Source organism: Centrocercus urophasianus, unplaced genomic scaffold (genome assembly GCF_019232065.1).
Source record: "Centrocercus urophasianus isolate 14NV4802_14NV808 unplaced genomic scaffold, USGS_Curo_1.0 seq_9, whole genome shotgun sequence".
NCBI lineage: Eukaryota > Metazoa > Chordata > Aves > Galliformes > Phasianidae > Centrocercus > Centrocercus urophasianus.
The window spans coordinates 20,638,142-20,658,961 of NW_024885532.1; the positions used below are offsets into that span (position 1 = coordinate 20,638,142).

Here is a 20,820-nt window from a genome sequence, read left to right on the forward strand (position 1 = left end):
AAGGAAGGAAGGAAGGAAGGAAGGAAGGAAGGAAGGAAGGAAGGAAGGAAGGAAGGAAGGAAGGAAGGAAGGAAGGAAGGAAGGAAGGAATGAGGGAGGGAGGGAGGGAGGGAGGGAGGGAGGGAAGGAAGGACCCAGATTATGTAGACTGTATATAAAACAGAATTTCAAATCAGGGAAAATTATATTCTTAGTTTACATAATTTTGATTACATTCAACATAAATATGAAATAGATGTATATTTAGTGTCTTCGAAACATATTGCTGTTACAAGATTGGAAAAATCCAGGTGTTAGGCCAGAACTATCAAGTAGTTTTAGAATAAATACTGTGTATACTATATATTTTCACAGTAGTAAGGTGTGCCTCAGGTAAGACATGACGAACTTCTAAAGCTCTAGGTGTCCCCACTGTGAGAAGAGAATAATATTTGCATGTTTTTCACCTGTTCTTTGAACTCCCTACAGCTAGAATCTGGCACTTTTTATAAGATTTAGTGGTAAGGGCTCTGAAATTTCCTCGGCATCAGTTTGTTCCATTTCTTGTTTAAGTGCCAACTTTGTACTGTCACAGTGTAAGAATTAATGGCTGGCCAACGCTCAGCTTTTCTTTTTCTTGTACTTAGGAATAAAGTTCCAAAACTACTTCCTGGTCATGGTTCTGGATGTTTTTCTTTTTCTATTCAAATTACCACTATTCCTTTGTCTTTCCTTTTTTTGTAAACTCTTTCCAGCATTTCTTTTATGGCTAATGTGAAGTTGTCGATCAGTTGCCCAAGTAATCAGAACCCAGATTGCCACATCAGTCATGTAAAGGTGAAATGCCATGAAAGCTTTTTTTGCCTATTACTTTCCCAAGTGGATTGTAAAATAATTGTGCTGATAATCTAATTTAAACTTCAGAATTCAGCTATGTGTTAGTGCATGGTTTTGCTTTAAATCCTTGTTCCAAAGAGCTGCAATCTCATTATTTTGAGTAACAAAAGAAACCCTGTAAAACAGAAACGTCTCTTTCTACAACTTGTAGAAAACTAAAACTTGGAAATCCCATTTTAAATGAGAATATATGTAATGGTTTATAAATAAGCTACTAGCACTTAGAAATCTGGTTTTATAGCAAGCTAAAAAGGGCACTCACTTTGTGTTTGGACACCATACTAATGGCAGAAAGAGTTTTTAAGAAGTGTGGCAGTAGATCAATAGCAATGGAAGATAATACTAAATTATACCACCCACATTCTACCACGTGACACATGAAGGATAATTTTGTAATATCCGGGTGAGCAGTAGGTTGCAATATCTTCCCTTTTTCTCTCAAAATACAGTTTCTTGTGAGGATCATGTCAAATCTAGAAAAAAAAAAAAGAAAATGTGAACCATGAGATGAAACTTCAGTCATGTAGTACAAATTTATCCATGCTGTTTATCCATGCTGTTTTCTATGTGTGACTGAGAAAAATTCATTTTCTCTAAAAAACATTCCCTCTTCCAAAGACTTTTCATCCTACTTCTATGACAAACGACCTGACATAAGTTATGGATCAGCATGTTAGAAGTGTGGTTGTGCAGATACTTCCTCAATGGAGTTACTCAGAAAAAGGATTCATGTCCACACTCAGCAATGAAAAGAAACCATAGCATTTGTTGGAGCACAATCAAAGACTGCTAATTCTGCTTACTTTTGATCTCTATGAAGATGAGACAGTCATTATTGACAGACAGTTTACTGCATTCCTCCTAAAATCATAAGGAAATTCAAGTTTTGCTTAATAGAAAAAAAAGACAGAGAGAAAACATACTTTGGGTTAAAAGAAGTGCGTAGATGAGGAAAAATAAAAGTGCTTTAGTATGCTAAGACTGGTTCAATGCAAGAGGTTTGTTCAGACTTTTCCTTCTGTACTTGGCACTGGTGAGGCCACACCTTGAGGTCTGTGTTCAGTTTTGGGCTTCTCACTATGAGAAAGACATTGAGGCACTGCAGATTGTCCAGAGAAGGGCAACGAAGCTGTGAGGGATATGAGCACAAGTCTTATGGAGAGTGGCTGAGGGAATCAGCATCCTTCAATGTGAGGAAGAGGAGGTTCAGGAGTGACCTTATCGTTCTCTATAACTGCCTGAAAGGACATTGTGGTGAGGTGGGGGTTGGCCTCTTCTCCCAGGTAACAGCGATAGGACAAGTGGGAATGGCCTCAGGTTGTGCCAAGGGAGGTTCAGGTTGGATATTAGGAAAAATTACCTCTCAGAAAGAGCAGTGAGGCACTGGCACAGGCTGCCCAGGGAGGTTGTGGAGTCACTGTCTCTGGAGATGCTCAAGAACCGTGTAGATGTAGCACTGAGGGATGTGGTCAATGGGCACGGTGGGAATGGGCTGAAGGTTGGACTAGATAGCCTTGGTGGTCTTTTCCAGTCCTAATGGTTCTATCATTCTATGACTTCTTCCAAAGATGATGTTAACCATCTTACAAGGTGTTTTTTTTTTTATAAAAAGGGAAAACTTGCTGACGCAAAGCAATAGATGGCACCAGTTTATATGGAGTCTTCCTTCTAGGTAAGCTATATAACAACATAGTGCTGCATTACATTCAGGAATGTTTTTTTGTGTAGCATGAGAATGATGACTTTTGACAAGCTAACATATTACCATTTAATGAAGGTGTTACAGTCATTTAATGGAAGGATAGAAGTTACTCTCCACAATCCTCTCAGTCCACAGAGATACTACCAAGATCATCCATAAGGGATTTTCCCAAAACAAGTTAAAATAATTTGGATTTGTTGCAATTAGCTGCTATCTTCTTTTATTATTTGGCACATATCTTACCATCACATTTGACAATCTAGAATGGCAAGGGACACATCTCAGAAATACTGCTGCTTATGCTTTCCTCCTTTAACAGGGAGAGACTGCAATATAAATACTTAAATTGATAGCTTGGATTCAACAGAATCTGAATGTGTCATGCAGCCATTTAATTATATCAAGCTAGCCAATGGCTTGGAGAGGATGTAAATGCCTTCTACATGCATGAAAGGCAGCAGCTGGATTTATTGACTTCAGACGCAGTCAGCAGACACAAAGTGACATTTATTCCTGAAGAAGTAGAACCAGCAGAATTCTCCGGTCTGCAGATCTGCACACTGATACAACAGATTGTGGCTGAAAAGCTTAGCCCAGTTAGGTACCTGTGTTTAATTTAAGTAAGTTATTACCGTGATTCAATGTTTTTGTTTCTATCCCACTAATCCGATTTTTCAGATCTGTTCGCTTTGTTTTCGTTTTAATGAAACCACCTGAATTTGGAGTCTGTTCTAAATTAAAGGTTACCGACTTTCAATTCTCCTCTACCTCACTGAACTTTCTATTCCTTTAGGAAGAGAATCTAAGAATTCAGCCCACCTGATTTTGCATTTAAGACATGGACGTGAAGTACACCAAAGGCAAGTAGATGAACACTTGAACATGAGCAAAGAACACAAATTAGCAAGTTTGGATTGGCCATTGTCCATCAGAAAGTTATCTCTTATGGTGCCCCTACTGCCTTTCATATCTTATTTCCTCTTGGTTTTAACAAATAAAAATAGATGTAATTAATTTGCTTAGTAGGTTGCTGATTTTTTTGTGTGCGTGTGTGTTTTCGTTTTGTTTATATGTTCTATTGTTTTTTGTTTGTTTCTTTTACTGCAGATTCTTCCTCACCCCTACTGTATTTTCCGGACTTCTGCTTTCTTCTAAGGTTGGTACCTTTTGACTCTTTTCCACACTTTTTTTCAAAATAATTCTCTCATTTGTACTGAAATTGAAATATGTCCTTCAGCTGTTGATATATCTTGATCTAACAGAAGTAAACAAAATGGAACACCTCACCCTTAACGATAAACATAAACTATTTATACTGAGTTTTCTGGAAGCCTAAAAATCACTACGCAATACCATAATCCATGCATGAAGAACTAATTTCAGCTTCACTGCCTTCTGTGGAGCTGCAGAAATTATACATTTGAGTCTGATGATTCAAAGAGTATGAAAGAGTGTGTCTTACATTCTCATTTATTTCTGTCTTCTCGTATCCCCTCGCTTATATGAGGTGGAAAAGAATATGTAATTGGTGGGGCTGAGGGAATTTGAAAGGTACATGTGCAAGAGAAACCATCACACTTTTTTCATTTCTTTGCTGATAGGAAGGCTATATGCAGGCATATAGAAAATAGCTACAATTCTAATGTGAGTAGACAGCGTGATGACTACTGAAAATGCACTCCTCCTCTCTTCAACCCTATAACTAGCCTTCGTTAGATTCCTATTTGCATTTTCACTCCTTTGAAATGTCATCTCCATTCTGCTGCTCTGCTCCACCACTTTATTACTTCCACTTCCTTCCCCATAACAGATAAATACAGCTGAGTAACACTGAGTTCCACATCCTCTGAGAAGTCTCACCGGCTTGGACATAAACTTTGCTCTTGGGAACCGCTGGCTACATGTAAGCAATGGGAGGTGTGAAAGGAGATGCCACTCTGCTCAAGTACAACAGGTGAAGAGCTGCCAAAATCTTCTTTCCCACAGCAAAATAGGGATTGGGACGGGGGAGGGGGAGGGTCACCACAGTTTTTGCTGTGCTGGAGCTAATCTCTCCATGCACACCTGTGGTGTGAACCAGCTTTGAAAGGAGGACTGAAGTTTTAATGTACCCTTGAGGAAAATTAGCTGTCAAAATTAGTAATGAAGTACCTCTCTTGCTGTTTGTCCTCAATTCATTCCCTAAGCAAGAACTTTCCCTGGCCCATATGGTGCCTTAATTTAAAGATGTTCCCATTTTTCTGGCAGCTGCAGTTTCCTCACCTTCAACAAATCAATGTGTAATATTGCTATCAGCACTAGGCAGGCTGTGCACGTTTTCATTCCATGATCTAGGAGGGAATCGATCTTGTCCCTGGAGACAAGGATTACCGAGGCTCTGTTGATATCCTGACATAGAAAACACTGGCTCAGGGCAAAGATGGCCATTCTCATTCACTTCCTTCCCACTCTTTGAGCCACTGGATTTGGAGAAACATGCTAGGGCTTGTTTCCTTCATTCCTTCCTGGAAGGTGTAAGTGCTCAAACGTCATCCCTAGAGACCAAACAGGATTGTCAGAAAGATTTCTGCACAAGCAGAGTGCCTGAGGGCTGCTCTGAGGTATGGTGCTTTGTTTGTTCCCATTAGCTTAGCAAGGTGTGGTGGTTTTGTTCTGCTTTGTCTTTTTCTGTTGTTTTTTTGTGTTTTTGGTTTTTTTTTTTACTAGGAGGGAAGGGAAGTTCTGCAAAGTTCTGCATGTCAGCATCCTATTTATCCCTGAATCTGTTGTTGTAACTCAATGCAAAATAAGCAATTTGTGTGGCTCTTAAGAAGAGGTCAGAATTTGTGAATTAAGGGTTCGACTTATGTATCTAGAAATCACCTTATGAAAGTGATTAACTGCATGTCAAATACCTGACATCCTTAATCACTGCATCATAACTAGCTATAGCAATACTAAGCAGAAAGAGTTGTCTTCCGTGCTCAAAGAATTCTACCTGCAGCCTGGTATGGACAGGTGGTTGCTCATAGAGAAAATGCAGATCTTGCAGTTGGCTGAAAGTCTGCCACTCCCTGGGAACAATGCTATGGGATTCAGTCTTGTGAAACCAAGGACAATGGAAGGAGGGATTCAAACTGAAGTGCATAGGGAAGCTTGATTTCATACTTCCCTTGAGAAAATAACTCCATGCAGTAGTTCAATGGTATAAGGCTCTTGAACAGATACTGATGAGGTACAGACAAATTACCCCTTTCTCCGGCAGTTTGGAGTTGAAAAAAGAACTGATAGCAATCTCAGGGCTTGGCTTGCATAACACTTGCCATTATTAGAGATATCGGGCCCTTGTTGTTTGAAAGGTGTTTGGAAACTCGACAGGGAAATGCCCTAAAATTGAGATGAGTTAATTCACGTGCATGAATGTGACTTGTCCCTCGAAGTTCTAAACACAGGTTTGCCATGCCAGGGAGGGAAGGTATGCAGAGAAGATCAGAGGATTGGAGTCAATGTGATTGTTCAGCTAAGCAACATTCAGGCTGAATGACTGCTATATTTTAGTGCTATAAATGAAAAGTAAAGAGTAATACGTCAGCCACAAAGAATGCTTTCAACAAATGATGGATATGAAGAAATATTGAGTAGCTTCCCATCTTGTATATACACCAGGTACACTCATTGGAGTGAATCAGGAGGGAAAAAAAATAGGCTGTCACGTAATGAGACTAGCTCAGTCTGGGCATTTGCACAGTCATCCTAAGTTCCCATACATTACCTGAATTTTGGCATTTCTTACCTCTATGATTGCTTGCTTTTGTAGCCTCAACATTGTTTGAAGGCAACTATTCCACTGTATGCAATGCACAGCACATACTAGGAACTTATGCAGTTTATTTATGAAGGAATAGTTTGTCATTGGAAACACTGAATACCATGTGGGTTAAAGAACGTTAAAGAGGAACATCTTGAGGGAACCATGGGTGTTATGCCATGGAAAACATCCCGAAGTATTTTTTGCTATGTATTTTCTCAATCTGTTATGAAAAGAAGCAAAAAATCAGGCTGCATATATGCCATGTACTATACATACTATGTATGCCTATATGAGAGACTTGGTTCTAAAACTACTCAAGAATGAGATCTCATTCTAGAAGAAGAAAAAGACCACCAGACTTATAGAATATTTTTGAGAAATACTTTCATGTTGTCTAAAAATGATTTTCTAAATACTACTCAGTGATAATGTCTTTTTTTCTGCTTTGAGGGGTTGGCACAGTACTGACCTGGCTACATTTAAGGCTTGAGCCTTTGTGGATTCACGCAAGAAAAGTCATGCGAAATTCAGCAGATCAGAAGGTGACCCTGTCTACCCTGTCTTGCCTGGGAAGATTGGCTGTTCCATCCCCTAAAGCATAGAGTAATGAAATAGATCCTGATCATGCTTTCTCAAGGCAAGTTCATCTACCAGCATAAAGGTCAGCAATTCCAGATTTCTACTGCAAAGACTGAGCCTGCTGTCGGTCCAGACTTCTTGAAGTCGTTGTTCGTCCTGTTATATACACTGTAAATTTTGCTACTGTGATTTCAGACAGTGAAAAGCATTAATCCTTAAAATTCAGTCTACCACAGCCCCTTCCTATACTGACCAAACTGATGCCTGTATTATTGTGTTGGTTTTTTAAATGGAATATTTGCTTCTAAGTTAATGTCAAAGTTCTTTGTCATATGCCTCCTTCCATATTTGAAAAATGCAACCACTGTGACCTAACCTCCCTTATGGCCAACTCACCTTTATGGTTTCCAAAATGAATCATTCTAATGTCAAAGAACCAATTTACACTTGCAGATCATTCATTTACTACTACTACTACCATGCTTAATTGTCATGTCCAGCTCATACAGCACCTTCCCAAATTCCAGAACTCAATGTAGGTCAAATACGAGGGAATTTAACCTCTTCCAAATAATGGCCTACATCTAAAGAGACAAAACTTGATTTTGAAATAGGAGTTTCAAAGTAAACAGCCCTTTCCTCCAGCTATTTTACTGAAAGTGTTCCTATTTTGGCTGGAGACTTCATTTGCTTTTTCTTTTCAAAGGTATCACAGAGCTTGACAGTACCGCAAGCTGTGTTTGGAGAGCAGGCACAATGAGATCATTCTTTGGTGTCACTGCTTCTGTTCTAAGTTCAGCTTGACTCTCAAGCTGTGGTTTGACAAGACGGAATCTGTTTTTCAGTCCACATAGTGTCAAGATGTCAAAGGTTCTGTAATCATAAGAATGTACACTGGTAGAGAGTCTCTCAAATGATTCAAGATTTTAACATTGTTTTGAAGAGATTTTGTCCTAGTAGATTTAATATAGAGCAAGAATTCTTTGTCTAGGCATCTCTAACTCCATGCAGTCTTCCTGCCAGCCCAAAACTGTAAAGTGAACATAAATACCACACTGTGTGCTCTGGCTAAAACAGCAGAAATGAGTCGATATGCTCTTGCCTGATTTTGATCAAATTTGTACCACAACATGGTGTATAACCGCATAGAGCTTGTGTTAAATGATTACAGAGCCACTGTCTTGGTAGTCTACCAAAGCAACAACTCTGTGGTTAGAAGATTAAAGGCATTTCATCATAGCATCTGCTCTGCTCTTAGAATTAGAAACACCCCCATCTGTGGAAGCTGTCACATCTAATAAATAGACAGTTTCAATCATTACCATCTAGGATGTCATCAGGAGCACAAGATGGAAGATGAAGATGATGTGCCTCAGCTGCAGGATTTTTAATGCTATATTTATAGTGACCCAGACCTCCCCAACTAACAAAAAAATTATTGCTTTTTGGGCAGGGTGAGTGTATTGGTGTGCCCCTATGTGTTCTAATCAAATCAGTATTTTCTCTCATCTACAGATGTACTACAGTTCTGTAATTATAAACTCGTAAGGTTCCCTAGAGATTGTTTATCTGATCAGTAGAAACTACATGGCATATATATACTATCTATAATTTTACATGCACAGAGTATTGGTAGTTGATTATTTAATCCTGAATACAGCAAGCCAGAAGATAAAATCCAAGCAGAGAGAGTCTGAATTAAAACTTTTCTTAAAAGATCACCCAGTCTTTAGAATAAAAATGTTGAACTACTGAAGTATTTGGTGAATACCACAAACTTTAGCATGCTGTTCCAATGGTTCTTTTCTAATTCTAAACTTACAGAAGATAGACCTGACAGCTTATATGTAGCGTGAAGAACATTCCTCTCTTTCCTATTTTAGGATTTAGAAGCTTGAAGACAGCTCCTAACTTCTCTTGTAAGTCAAAACAAACTTCTTGAGTCATCAATTCAGTATTAACTCAATGTTTAGTTTGATCTTCTCTGGTCTTTCAGGTGCTTTGCAGGTGCTTACCTGCACCTTTCCTAAACAATAATAATCTGTCTTGAACTGTGGACAACTGCACTAGGGGCCATACCACAGCATTTACCCCAGTACCACACACAGAGGCAACATAATTCTCTTACTACTTCCAGAAATTCTTCCGCCTATGAATCCAATTCTATTTGGAAATCTAATTTACCATTTTAATTCTGGTTGCAGCACTTAGACAGATGATTAATCACCGTGACCCTAAAGACCTTTTAAAAATCAAAGCATGCTTCCTGCAGACTTCAAGAGCATAGCTTTGCATTTGGCAGTTAAGTTACATATTTGCTTATATTCCTCTTGCAGACAATCCAAATGATTTCAGTGGTTTGCCCTTTTCATGATTTATGATTCCCTCAGTCTTTCTGACACCTGTAAATACTGTCAGTTATCTCTGATTTCTCTTCTGCTTGTTTCCATGGGATTCAGCTGCTTTCATCACAGAATCACAGAATGGCCAGGGTTGGAAGGGACCTCAAGGATCATGAATCTCCAACACCCCTGACACAGCCAGGGCCACCAACCTCCACATTTAGTACTAGACCAGGCTGCCCAGGGCCCCATCCAACCTGGCCTTGAACACCTCCATGGACGGGGCATCCACAGCCTTCTCTGGGAAGCCTGTTCCAGCTCCTCACCATTCTCTCTGTAAAGAACTTCCCCCTGACATCCAACCTAAATCTTCCTTCCTTCAGCTTAAAAGCATTTCCCCTTAAAACCATTTCTCCATAAAACCATTTCCCCTTAAACCATTTCCCTTTGTCCTGCTGTTATCTACGTTTTCAAAGAGTTGATTCCTCTCCTCTTTGTAGGCTCCCTTTAGGCACTGAAAGGCTGCAATGAGGTCACCCCACAGCCTTCTTTTCTCCAGGCTGAACAAGCACAGCTCCCTCAACCTGTCTTCTTCTAGGGGAGGTATTCCAGCTTCCTGCTCATCTTTGTGGCTCTCCTCTGAACCCTCTCCAATAGCTCTCTGTCTTTCTTGTACTGGGGGCTCCAGACCTGGACACAGTACTCCAGATATGGCCTCACAAGAGCAGAGTAGAGAAGGACAATCACCTCCTTGTCCCTGCTGGCCACCCCTCTTCTGATGGAGCTCAGGATACCATTTGTTTTCTGAGCTGCAAGGGCACGCTTATCTTAGAATCTGGCCGCTAACAAATCTGGCTGACCAGGGACTACTCATTAGTTTTTGGGTGCATCAGGTTGATGTGTTTCCATTTAAATTAGAACGTTTTCCTTCTGGTATAGCTTTACCCACAAGTCACAGAATGAAAATACTCTCTAGGTTTCCTAAAACTCATATGGAAAAAAAGGTTGGTTGCAACTCATATCCCTGTTCCTACTCTGTGTGACTGTAGAAATACATGAAGCAAAAAGTATCTCCAAGCTTTGTCCTAAACTTAATTTATTGCTATTTATCTGGTCAAACACATTTGCTAGTCCTGAATTGCCTTGTTCTACACATCCTGTCAAGGGAAGAATTAACCTCTGAGGTATTTCACAGACTGACAGATACACGTGTGAAAACAGGATCCCAGTTAGACAATGCTTCCAGACAACCTAGGCACCTTCCCCACCATCCAATGATCACCATGCATGGGCCAGGCAGATCTCATCTAACAGTTGATTCCACCCTTCAATGAAGGATTTCCACTACTGTGGGGAAAGTGTCACATGTCTTACCTTACCTCCATTGGAGGTCAGTGCCAGGTTACTATGTTAGCAAACTGACCACGTCTTTCACTGTTACACCTTCTCCCAGGTACTCAAAAAGAGACTGTTAGCATCAATAATAAGCATAGAGGGAACTGTGTTTCTCAGAAATGAACCTGTGCCACTGGCTTTTCTTCAGCAAGAGTGTATGAAGCACTACAAATCTTACCATGAAGTGCTGGTGTCACTTTTCAAAGGACAAATCTCATGAAGTGCAAAAGTTGGGATTGAGGATAAGACTTCTGGCTACATTTTCTTAGAATCTAGTTGTTCTCGAAATAGCAAGGAAAAGGGAGAGGTTTGCATGCCCAGGTATGTTTTTATTCAGCAGCAATAGTGTAGATCAATCAATTCAGGTCATAAACTACGTATGTCTACAAAGCCCACTCACATTCATCACACCTTACTGAAATACTAATAGTATGAAAAGTTCAACTCTGCAAATTTTCTGTACACAAAGATGAAAACATTATTTTGTGCATGTTCAATGGCTACTTCATTGGAGTGTTTCTGAATTCACCCCTGCACTCTTCTGCTTTATTGATCTGAAATATATAGAAGCGATGACACTTCTACTTGCTTTTCTGTTCATCTGAACCAGCTTTGCCTGTGTCTAGCCAATTTAAATGGGGCACTCTCACATACACTCTGCTCGTTCCACAGATCGACGCTGTTTCTTTAAGTTTTGAATGCAAATTAAGTAACTTAAATAAGGTTAAAGCATCAAGAATATATTTGCTTTTCTGGCAAATCATGTGACATCTTCTCTTTATTAACAAGTAAAAATAGCTGTACGAGCCATCCGATGGGTTCCCTTGAAAGTACTGTGGTGACACTATTTAAGCAATGGCAATTTCAACTTCTCATTAAATTAAAAGAAAAAAACAACAACAACAAAAAAAACTTTGCAGACCATTTTGTCCCTAAAATAACTGAACTGAAACCACAGGAATTACATTATCAGTTGAACTCAATCTTGTTGTACTTCTTTCAGTCACTCAGAACATGGTTTTTACTTAGTGTTGGTATTTCTGGGGTTATGAAATGTCATTTGCTGGTGTCAGAAAAAATGCATCTTAGAAAAGCAAACAGACACATCCTTCATTCTTTTCTGTTTCACATAGCTGTCCCTCTTCCTTCCTTCCATGCTTTCTCTATACATCAAACATTTCTCAAATCTGTCAGTTTGCAGGGTTCCCCACTGAGAGTATATGCTTTCAGCATGTGCTGGAAGTGAAATAAATGGGACAAACAGTGTGCTTAGAAGTAAGAATACACCTCTCAGTATACAAAGCTATGACCATGAACTCTGCGAAAGAGTTTTCTACTTTTTTCTATGACAATAGTATTTGATTCAATATGCTCTAACTTGCCTTAAAAGAAAACAGAACCCTGGCTACGAGTTCCTCTTACTTGTTCTAGATGACCCTATGGCTGTTTTTATACACTCACCTTGTGGCTTCTTCCTCTCACTTCTGCTAGCAAAGAAAACTCCAGTGGGATAATTCTGTCTCCATATGTTTCTTCTGCTCAATAGCCAGAGAAGTCTTATAGTTTGTTTGCTTTCGGAAAACAAACAAAAAAGAGATCTGCTTTAATTTTTGTTTGAACATATATCATGATAGATTGCAAAAAGCGAACTGACCAAAATAGGAATTTTACGTATTGATTTGCTGTAATTGGAAAGCTCCTAAATATTGCGTTCTAGTGCAACACATAAAAAGATAAAAGGAATGGCTCTGCTTGGAGCCAAGTTGTTGGGTGGGCTAAATTCTTTCCATTTTCAAAACAAATCAATTTGCCACCTGTTCTCTCCTTTTCAAGTGTTACGAGGGAGGCAAAGCTCTTTTCCTCCTCCCCAGTTTTCTTCTATAAAATGTTTGTATTTTATAGGTTCTTCAAATTAAATGTTTATTTTTGTTCTGGATGTTTCAGAAGCAATAAAATTCTCTATCAATTTAGATGCGACTTTAAAGTGTCACCTTTGTCAACTTGCATGATTTGCTATTTGTTTCTGTTTTCTCTTTCTTTTAGAAGAAATGTTTATCAGAAAGATGCATCTGCTGAATCTGAATGAACTGACAGAAGGAAATGCTGACATTTGAGCCAGGCTTCCCAAACTCTGTAACCACAAATACAAAACCTTGTTTGTGGTGATGGGTTCATTGGTAGAGATGAGAAGATACCGCTTGTGTTTAATCAGTTCTAAGAATGGAACAGAATAGAACCCTAGAACCATTAAGGCTGGAGAAGATCACTAATATCATCTAGTCCAACCAACAGCCAATCTGCACCATTCCCACTGACCACATCCCTCAGTGCCACATTTACATGGTTCTTGAACACCTCCACAGACAGCGACTCCACCACATCCCTGTGCAGCCTGTTCCAATGCCTCACCACTATTTCTGAGAAGAAATTCTTCCTAATACCCAACCTGAACTTCCCCTGGTGCAACCCAAGGACATTATCTCTCATCCTATTGCTGTTACCGGGGAGAAGAGGCCGACTTCCACCTCACTGTTACCTCCTTTCAGCTTGTTGTTCTTGTATCGTGAAGTGAAACTTAAAAAATAGGAGCAAAAGGAAGAACTGATCCATTCAACAAGCTTCAGCACTCCTTGAAATGAAAATAAAATGTTCGTGAGTACTTATAACATGGAAAGGAACAGCAAACATGGCTTCTTGAAGGACAAATAAAGTCAAACTAACCCAACTTCTTTCTGTGATGATGGAACAGACCAGTAGATTGGCTACTCACTGTGTACATCAATTTACAAAAGCTTTTGATACTGATGTGCCATTTTCCCAGGAACCCATGTTTCACCTGAAGTATTCCAAAGAACTCACGGAACAAATGACAACTGATTAGGGTTAGTTCTGGCTCACATGTGAACTGGAGGAATGGTTCAACATCCCTATCAGCAGTAAGGATGACCAGCCATAATTCGTGGTCATTACACCTGCAAGCCCACTCAGGTTTAAGTGATTAAATGGGAGGACTGAGCTGGATAATGATCCCATGAAACTCTCAAGTCAAGTGAGACACAGGTGTCAGCTTTGGAAGTATATACTGGGAGTTCAGTGATGAGAGGAGAATGGGGGTGGTTTTCTCCAGGGAAGAAATGTGTCATAGTAGCCTCAAGAGGCCCACAGAATTATTAGTAAAGAGGCAAGGAATGGGCCCTTTTCTGTATTCACAGGAATGAGATGAAAATTTCAGCCCTGCAGATTTAAGTCGTTCACTGATTACATTCTCCAGAAGGACAGAAAGTCTCAGTTGTGAATGTTTGAACAGGCAATGCCACTTCAGGATGGTACAGATGCAGTTGGAGCTGCCTTGGCTACAAGGATGGAGAGAACGACTTCTCATTTTCATATGGACATTCTCATACCTTTCCAGTGGTATTTTTATGAAATCATTTGTGGAAAACCTTGAATCAACAATGTATTAATATGAACACAAGTGATTCTACTCACTTCAGTTAAGTTATCCATGTCCAAAAACAGTGGCACCAGTAGAGTAATTAGTGAATGTCAGTGGCAGTTGAATAAATCACCACTTGCAGCTGTCCACGCTTCAATGTGTTTTTTATCTGCTGATTTTCAGGGAGTCAAAGGTGTGGAATTACAGGATCACAGAACTGCAGCACAGCTGAGGCTGGCAGGACTTCTGGGTCCCTCTGCTCCAGCCCTTGTAGGGACACCCAGAGCAGGGTGCCCAGGGCCATGTCCAGGCAGCTCTGGGAGATCCCCAAGGCAGAGACCCCACAGCCTCTGTGCAGCCTGTGCCAGTGCTCTGCCAATGCACAACACAGGAGGGCTCCTGGTGTTCAGAGGGAACCTCCTGTGCTCCAGTTTGTGCCCATGTCCTCTGGTTCTGGCACCGGGCACCACTGACAGAGCCTGGCTGTAGCCTCTTGGCACCTTTCCTTCAGACATTTATGGGCATTGATGACATCCCCTCTTCTCCAGCCGAGCAGCCCTGGCTCTCTCAGCCCTTCCTCATAGCAGGAGTACTCCTGGCACTTGCCATTTTGGTGTCCTTCTCTTGAACACTCTTCAGTACGTCCATGCATTTCCTGTCTGAGGGGCCCAGAACACCAAGTGCATCCTCGCCAGTGTTGACTAGAAGGGAAAGATTGTCTCTCCTCAATGACAGAATCATCGAATCATCAAGGTTGGAAAAAACCTCCAAAATCATCAATCCAACCATCCACCTACCACCAGTATTTCCCCACTAAATCATGTCCCTCAGAACGACATCTAAATGTTTTTTGAACACCTCCAGGGAGGGTGACTCCACCATTGGGCAGCCCATTCCACCATCTAACCACACCTTTGAAGAAGAAATTTTTCCTAACGTCTAATCTGAATCTCTCCTGGCACAACTTGAGGCCGTAAACATGCAACCTGGTGTTAACACTTTTCCTAATGCACCTGATAATACTGAATGAGAAACACATCAACCTCCTGCTAGATATCTCTGAATAAAGTCAATAGAACCACAAAGCAAGTAGGAGATGCTAGCATCTGCGAAAAAATACTGAGAAGGGGAAATAAAATGAGAAGAAGGCAATGAAGTGGCAGGTGGATTGTCCCTCCATACCTCTGCTGGTCCTTCACTAAAATGCTTTTCCGAGGGCAGGGCTTTCTTCTGCCTGAGATTTCTTCCTGCAGCCCTTCCCTAAGGCAATAGACACATTCCTGCCAGCTGCATTAATAACTTCCACCTTGTGACACTGAAAACACTGGGGAACTGTTTAAAAGAGTCCTGTCTTGTACAGATACACACAGAAGCAGCAATTACAGTAACAAGAGGAATAATAATAACAAGAAAAAGCACAAGGTGGAAAAAGTCTGTGAAGGAAGTGTGGGCGAAAGCATTTTTTCAGGTTCCTAGCATGAAATATTCCCAAGCAACAGACACTGCGAAGTGGGAGAAATCCAGAACTTCTACAACACTTTGTCTGAACGCCCTCGCAAAGAGAAAGCAGTGGGCTTCAAGACAGGTATCAGGATTTTGCCAATAATAAAATATACCTTTAGTTTTAAATGTGTTTCTTAACCCACTGTGTCACTTTGGCTCTATCTGAAGGGTTGAAAACTAAGTGCTTTTTTCTCTGCTTGTAATCTATTTCCTGTGGGCTGTTATTAGCACCTATCTGTCTGGCAGGAACTACCCAGTTACCACGTTGATCAAACCTTACCTTTGGATGTTATCCAAAATTGCTTAACAGAAAAGAATCCAACTGGCATATCTCCTATGAGGAGAATGAGCAACATTTCCTTGAAGAATTTACTCAAAGTAGGCGTGTGTATTATGTGCCAAGAAAAGAAGGAAATTTGATGCTAGCATCAGTTGATGAACATTAGCATATATTCTTTATGTGGTACACGCTAAAGGCGATGCTGGCAAAAACATGCAGGAAAAAAAACCATGAAAAAAATCATTGTTTTAAGGTCTTTCTGCCTCAATTTAGGGAGAGAAAATGACAAGTTCTTCAATTGAATTTTTTTTTTTCTTTTCCCCGTGAAGAATGGAAATACTTCAAGAGATGGGGGTTTTCTTGTGAATGTCTAAACACAACATTTGCACTGATTTCAAAATCTGTATGTTTCAGCGTGTCCAACACAGCCAAAATATTTTGCTTAGAGAAAGCAGGCATGTGTTACTATTTTCAATGCGTTTCATGTAAAAAGAAAAAAGTCAGTAATGAAGCGTTCGCTTTGTTGATCCAGTTCTCACTGAGTCATTAAGGGCAGGGAACAGAAGAGACAGAAGGATATGAGACATCTTTGAACACAGCACATACAGCGGACTACTGAGAAATTCAAACCCAAACGTCTAGACTAAGTGCAAAAAAACTTGAAGGAAAAGAAAATAAAAACAACACACAGAAACACAACTTGGAACGAAGTCAAAAAAACAGGATGAAATGAAACAAACCCCCAGGCTGCGTTGGAGATGTTTTGATGCAGTTTGGCAGATCAGCTATATGCTCACTTCCTGCTCCCAGGCCAGCTGTGAAGATCGCTCTCTGAATTATGGACTCATAGAATCGTTAAGGTAGGAAAAGGCCATTAATACCATCTGGTTCAACCGTAGACCTCTGGGAAGGTTTCCTCCCAAACCACCACCCCCCTTCCTCCAGGGGACAGGTGCCACGGTTTATTTTAGTGGGCAGCACCTCCTCAACCTAAGTTCTCTTGTCTTCAGTTCTCTTGCCCCTCTGAAAACACAGCAGCATGCCCCTAAAAATAAATAAATAAATAAATAAAAAAAATCAAAATAGAATTAAAAAATCCTGTGGTTTTGACACTTGTCCTCAAATTCCATGTCTGCTTTGACAGAATTACATTTTTTGGAGGAGTACTTGGCCTGTGATTTTCCATTAGTTCTGTCAAACAGTTCACAGACCTTGGTCTCTGTAAAATGGGGCTCTCAGATAGGGTGAGAAAAGCTCACATGAGGGGAAATCACGACGGGCAGGCTTGTCAGCAGGTTTGAATCCATCCCCTGAACAGAAAGAAGTGAAAAAACAAATTTGGCATTTTGGAGCCCAAACTGCAGGCCTGATCTGAAATGACATTGCAGTTTTCATTAGCTAGTAGGAGCTGATTTCTTTCCTCCTTATCCAACACGACCTTGAAACATACCTTAAGCTTAAGTAGGTTGTTGTAGTCTTCGGGGGCCTATACTAGCTTTCCACTAATGGAAACCAAGTTTTGAACTCCAGGGGATGAAATGAGGTGAACAAAATTGTGTATCTATCTAGTCACAGCTGTAAGATTTAGGGCATATGAAACAAAAAAATGGTGCAAAAGGGACACCAAGAACCTGTTTGAAGTTCAAGGTAGTAGAATATGTATAGGGCTGGATCTGAAGAAGTAGCTTAAATAAGTCTTGTTTCTTGTTTTTGGTTTTTGTGGTTCAGCAAGGTGCAAGGATGACAAATACTTAATAGCAGACCACTTCTGCCACAAAGCATGGCCATGGCTAAAGAGGCTGGATGATGTCAAAGGGTACAAAACAGCAGTCATGCGTGGTCCTTCAGCGCATCACGTGGTAAGTAGAGGAGCTAATAGGACTCTGACACCAATTCTTAGTCTACAGCCCTTTGTAGGATGGCATTCCTTAGCAGTGTCTCTCACCTGGGGGTAAAGGGAAGGAGACCAGACATCCTTGGACAACCACATGCAATTTCTCACCATCATCAAAAAAGTAACCGGCTGTCAGTCATCTGGTTTGCTCCCTTCTGAGGTTACAGCCCTACAGCAAAAGCAATTCATCAACAGACCACTCATAAACTTACATTCAACAAAAATAGTTCATTTTTCTACTGCTGGAAGAGCTGCAGCAGTTTCAGTCCCCCGATGATCTATACCACTGCAGCACTTCTTTGGGCTCGTGTTAGTGGTGGACCATTTTAACTTAGTAAGATACTCTGCAGGCTTAGTAAAATACAGAAGGCACTTCACCTTTTTATTGAGTGGGAGGGCAGGAGAGGTAATAGTACACACGCTACTTTTTGTAACCTACTCTCAGTTTGCAGTATCCCAATGCTCTGTATGAAAGCCTAAAACCACAAAGAAAATGAACATATCTTTAAATATTAGCAATGCAATTTCCTTTCTTCTGTTCTTGTGAATTCCAACTTGATGTTTGCACTTACCAAGTAGACAACCCAAAGGTTGCTTTCTGTGATCAAACCTGGCAGCTGCGAACTCAAAAGGGAGGGCTGGAATGAAAGTAACACAGAAAAGCTGGAGAAAAGAACAGTGTGGCTTCACATGGTGATGGAGCTTCTTTTCCTATCTCCTCTGAAATTCTGCTCTTTCACATACCCTACTGTTGTACAGCAAGAGGAAAAGAAATAATCAGTGAAAGTGTTGAGTTTGTAGGAGACACGAGATCCACTTGAAGAGCCATGAGACGCTGGCTGGTGTTCAAGGGTATGCTGGTAACTCGTAAACTGAGAAGCCTCCAAGTGAACAGTGTGTGTTAATAAAAGGCTTGGTTGGAGGGCAGAGAAATGTGCTGCTTCTTAAGGCGTGGTGCCCCCGAGAAATGGATGCACACGGTGTCCACCTCTGCTCTGCCTTTAATGCAGGGCCCATGTCCCAGCCCACGTCCCAGCCACGGATCGCGTCCCGAGCCATGCCTCGAAGGACTACGTCGCAGTCCTTGCTCTACACTCGGGACCAGCTGCTGCGCTCAGATCCCCCAATAAGGGGCTGCTCAGTAGGGCTGCCCCTTATGCTCTCACCTCCTCGGGCCCCTCCTGCGAGGGTAGAGAGCTCGAAGCTCGTTCGATGAGAGCCGGGGGTCGCGGGCCGGTGTGGTCCGCGGCAGCTGGGAGGCGGCGTGAAGGGCCGTCCGCACTCCCCGGGAGCTCCCCGACAGCCCGAGCGGCTGCAAACAGGCTTAAGGCCGAGGCGATTTGCGCGTAATCCCCGGCACGGCCCAGGGAAAGGGGCGCGGTGCCGGGGTGTGCGTGTGGGGGCAGCTCGGTTAGACCCCCGGGAGACGGGGGAGGGAGCGAAGCCGGGCGGGGAGGGAGGAGGGGGCCCGGAGAGGGCAGGGGGAGAAAAGGGAGGAGCGGCAGGGGGTGGAGGGAAGGAAGAGCGGCGTGGGGAAGCGCTACGCTCCCGAGCGGCGAAGGGAGGGAGGGAAAGAAGGAGGAGGCGGTGGAACGCGCTCGGCTCCGTGGGCCGAAGGTCGGGAGATGGAGGAGCACGGGGAGCCGTCTTACAGCGGCCGCAGCCCCGCCTGGGAGGAGCTGGTAGGTACATGCGTGCCTCGCCGCGCGCGGGCATTTCCTCCTTTCCTTCCTGCTCCCTGCTGTGCGGTTCGGGCTGTCATCCCGCTGCGCGTCCCCGGGGCCGGAGTTGGGCGTCCTGACCTGAGCGGCACTCGGAGCCCCGCCGCCAACTTTGCCGAGAGGAGCGGAACGGGATGGGGGTACGGAACGCCGGCGTAGCGTCCGGAGAACGAGAGAGATACTCTTCCAGGGAGATAGACTTTTCCTATTGTTATTTGTTCCTATTTAATTTCCGCAGCCGCGCTGGGAATCGCCTCCAAGCTCTCCCCGTGGCGGAGCCGAGCCGGGGTTCGGGTACCTCCAGAGGGGGTTCCCCTAGAAGGGCTGCCGCTTCGGTATGCTGAAGCCGCTGGGAGACTCTCCTCCCAGCGAAGGAAATCGTGTCACCGGCATCCTCCGCCGGCGATAACATCAGATTTCCCCTGTCGGCATCCCGCCGTAGGGCTTTTCTCCATTGTGCAAACACACGCACACGCACGGCGGACGGGGAGGGCTATTAATAGCCCCTGGGTCGCCGCTCTTGAGGTCTCGGGCTGCCCGAGAGGTCAGGGCTGGGCTGTCCCTGGCCATGAACTCTGTGGGACGATTGAAGCATGCACCCGTAACACGGCCACGCGTCCCTTCAGGTGGCTGTGCCTTTTTTTTTCTTTTCTTTTTTCTTTTTTTTTTGCCAGCCTGCACGGGTCCAGCCCCTGGTTCTATTTCTGAAGGCATTTTTTAACACCGGATTGGGAGAGCCACACTTTGCCTGTCCCAGTCTGCACACTCCCAGGAATCTCCCTGGAGATACCTGCTGTTGACCCGCTGCCACCCTACCAGGATTTGCAACCCTGTGCCTTCCCAAATACATTTTTGACTGGCCTCGTTTTCTAGTGAAGTTGAACCCTTTGCTGCCCTCCGTGGTCCTCAGCTGAAGACGTGGCCGCAGATGCAGCTGTGATAGGGAGCACAGCTGGATGCGAGACGTTCCAGCAACATGGAGCTGACATTCACAGACAGCTCACAAAGGCAGACTCTAGATTTTGCCTGGAGAGATGAAAATGCCGTGGGAGGAAAACAGCGAATCCCGTTCCCCTGAACGTGTTGTCCTACTGAACAGTGACATTTACATTGGCTGCCAAACTCAGCTGAAAGTCGGGAGGCAGACAGAAAGCAGCCCCTCCGTATGGCTGGAGCAGCCCAGCCTGCTCCCTTCTGGGTGCAGATAAACACAGAGAACTTCCTTTCTTCGCCCCCCCCTCCCCCCCCCCTCAATCTCCCTCTCCATAAAGGAGAGGATTTGGGTCATGTTTATCATTCTGT

The 20,820-nt window shown here is 42.6% G+C and overlaps 3 long non-coding RNA genes across 7 annotated transcripts in view; 2 read left to right on the top strand and 1 right to left on the bottom strand.

Moving 5' to 3' along the window:
* The window catches only part of LOC122171287, a 21,049-nt gene extending 17,592 nt beyond the window's left edge, over positions 1–3,457 (top strand). The window contains exons 7-8 of the long non-coding RNA XR_006171951.1: positions 2,489–2,548; positions 3,372–3,457. This is a non-coding gene — a long non-coding RNA (uncharacterized LOC122171287). The remainder of the gene's footprint in view (positions 1–2,488; positions 2,549–3,371) is intronic.
* LOC122171286 overlaps positions 1–20,820 on the bottom strand; it is a 37,816-nt gene that overhangs the window by 13,274 nt on the left and 3,722 nt on the right. For 3 of the 5 annotated variants that reach the window (XR_006171946.1, XR_006171948.1, XR_006171947.1), the window contains 4 exons: positions 16,644–17,966; positions 13,186–13,313; positions 12,146–12,255; positions 166–1,349 (listed from right to left, as the gene is read on the bottom strand). This is a non-coding gene — a long non-coding RNA (uncharacterized LOC122171286). Of the gene's footprint in view, positions 1–165; positions 1,350–12,145; positions 12,256–13,185; positions 13,314–16,643; positions 17,967–20,820 lie in introns of those variants that run through there. The other 2 variants (XR_006171950.1, XR_006171949.1) reach the window with 1 other exon arrangement.
* On the top strand, positions 3,684–9,477 carry LOC122171288. Its single transcript, XR_006171953.1, has 3 exons — positions 3,684–3,734; positions 4,389–4,532; positions 6,819–9,477. It is a non-coding gene; the product is annotated as an uncharacterized LOC122171288 (long non-coding RNA).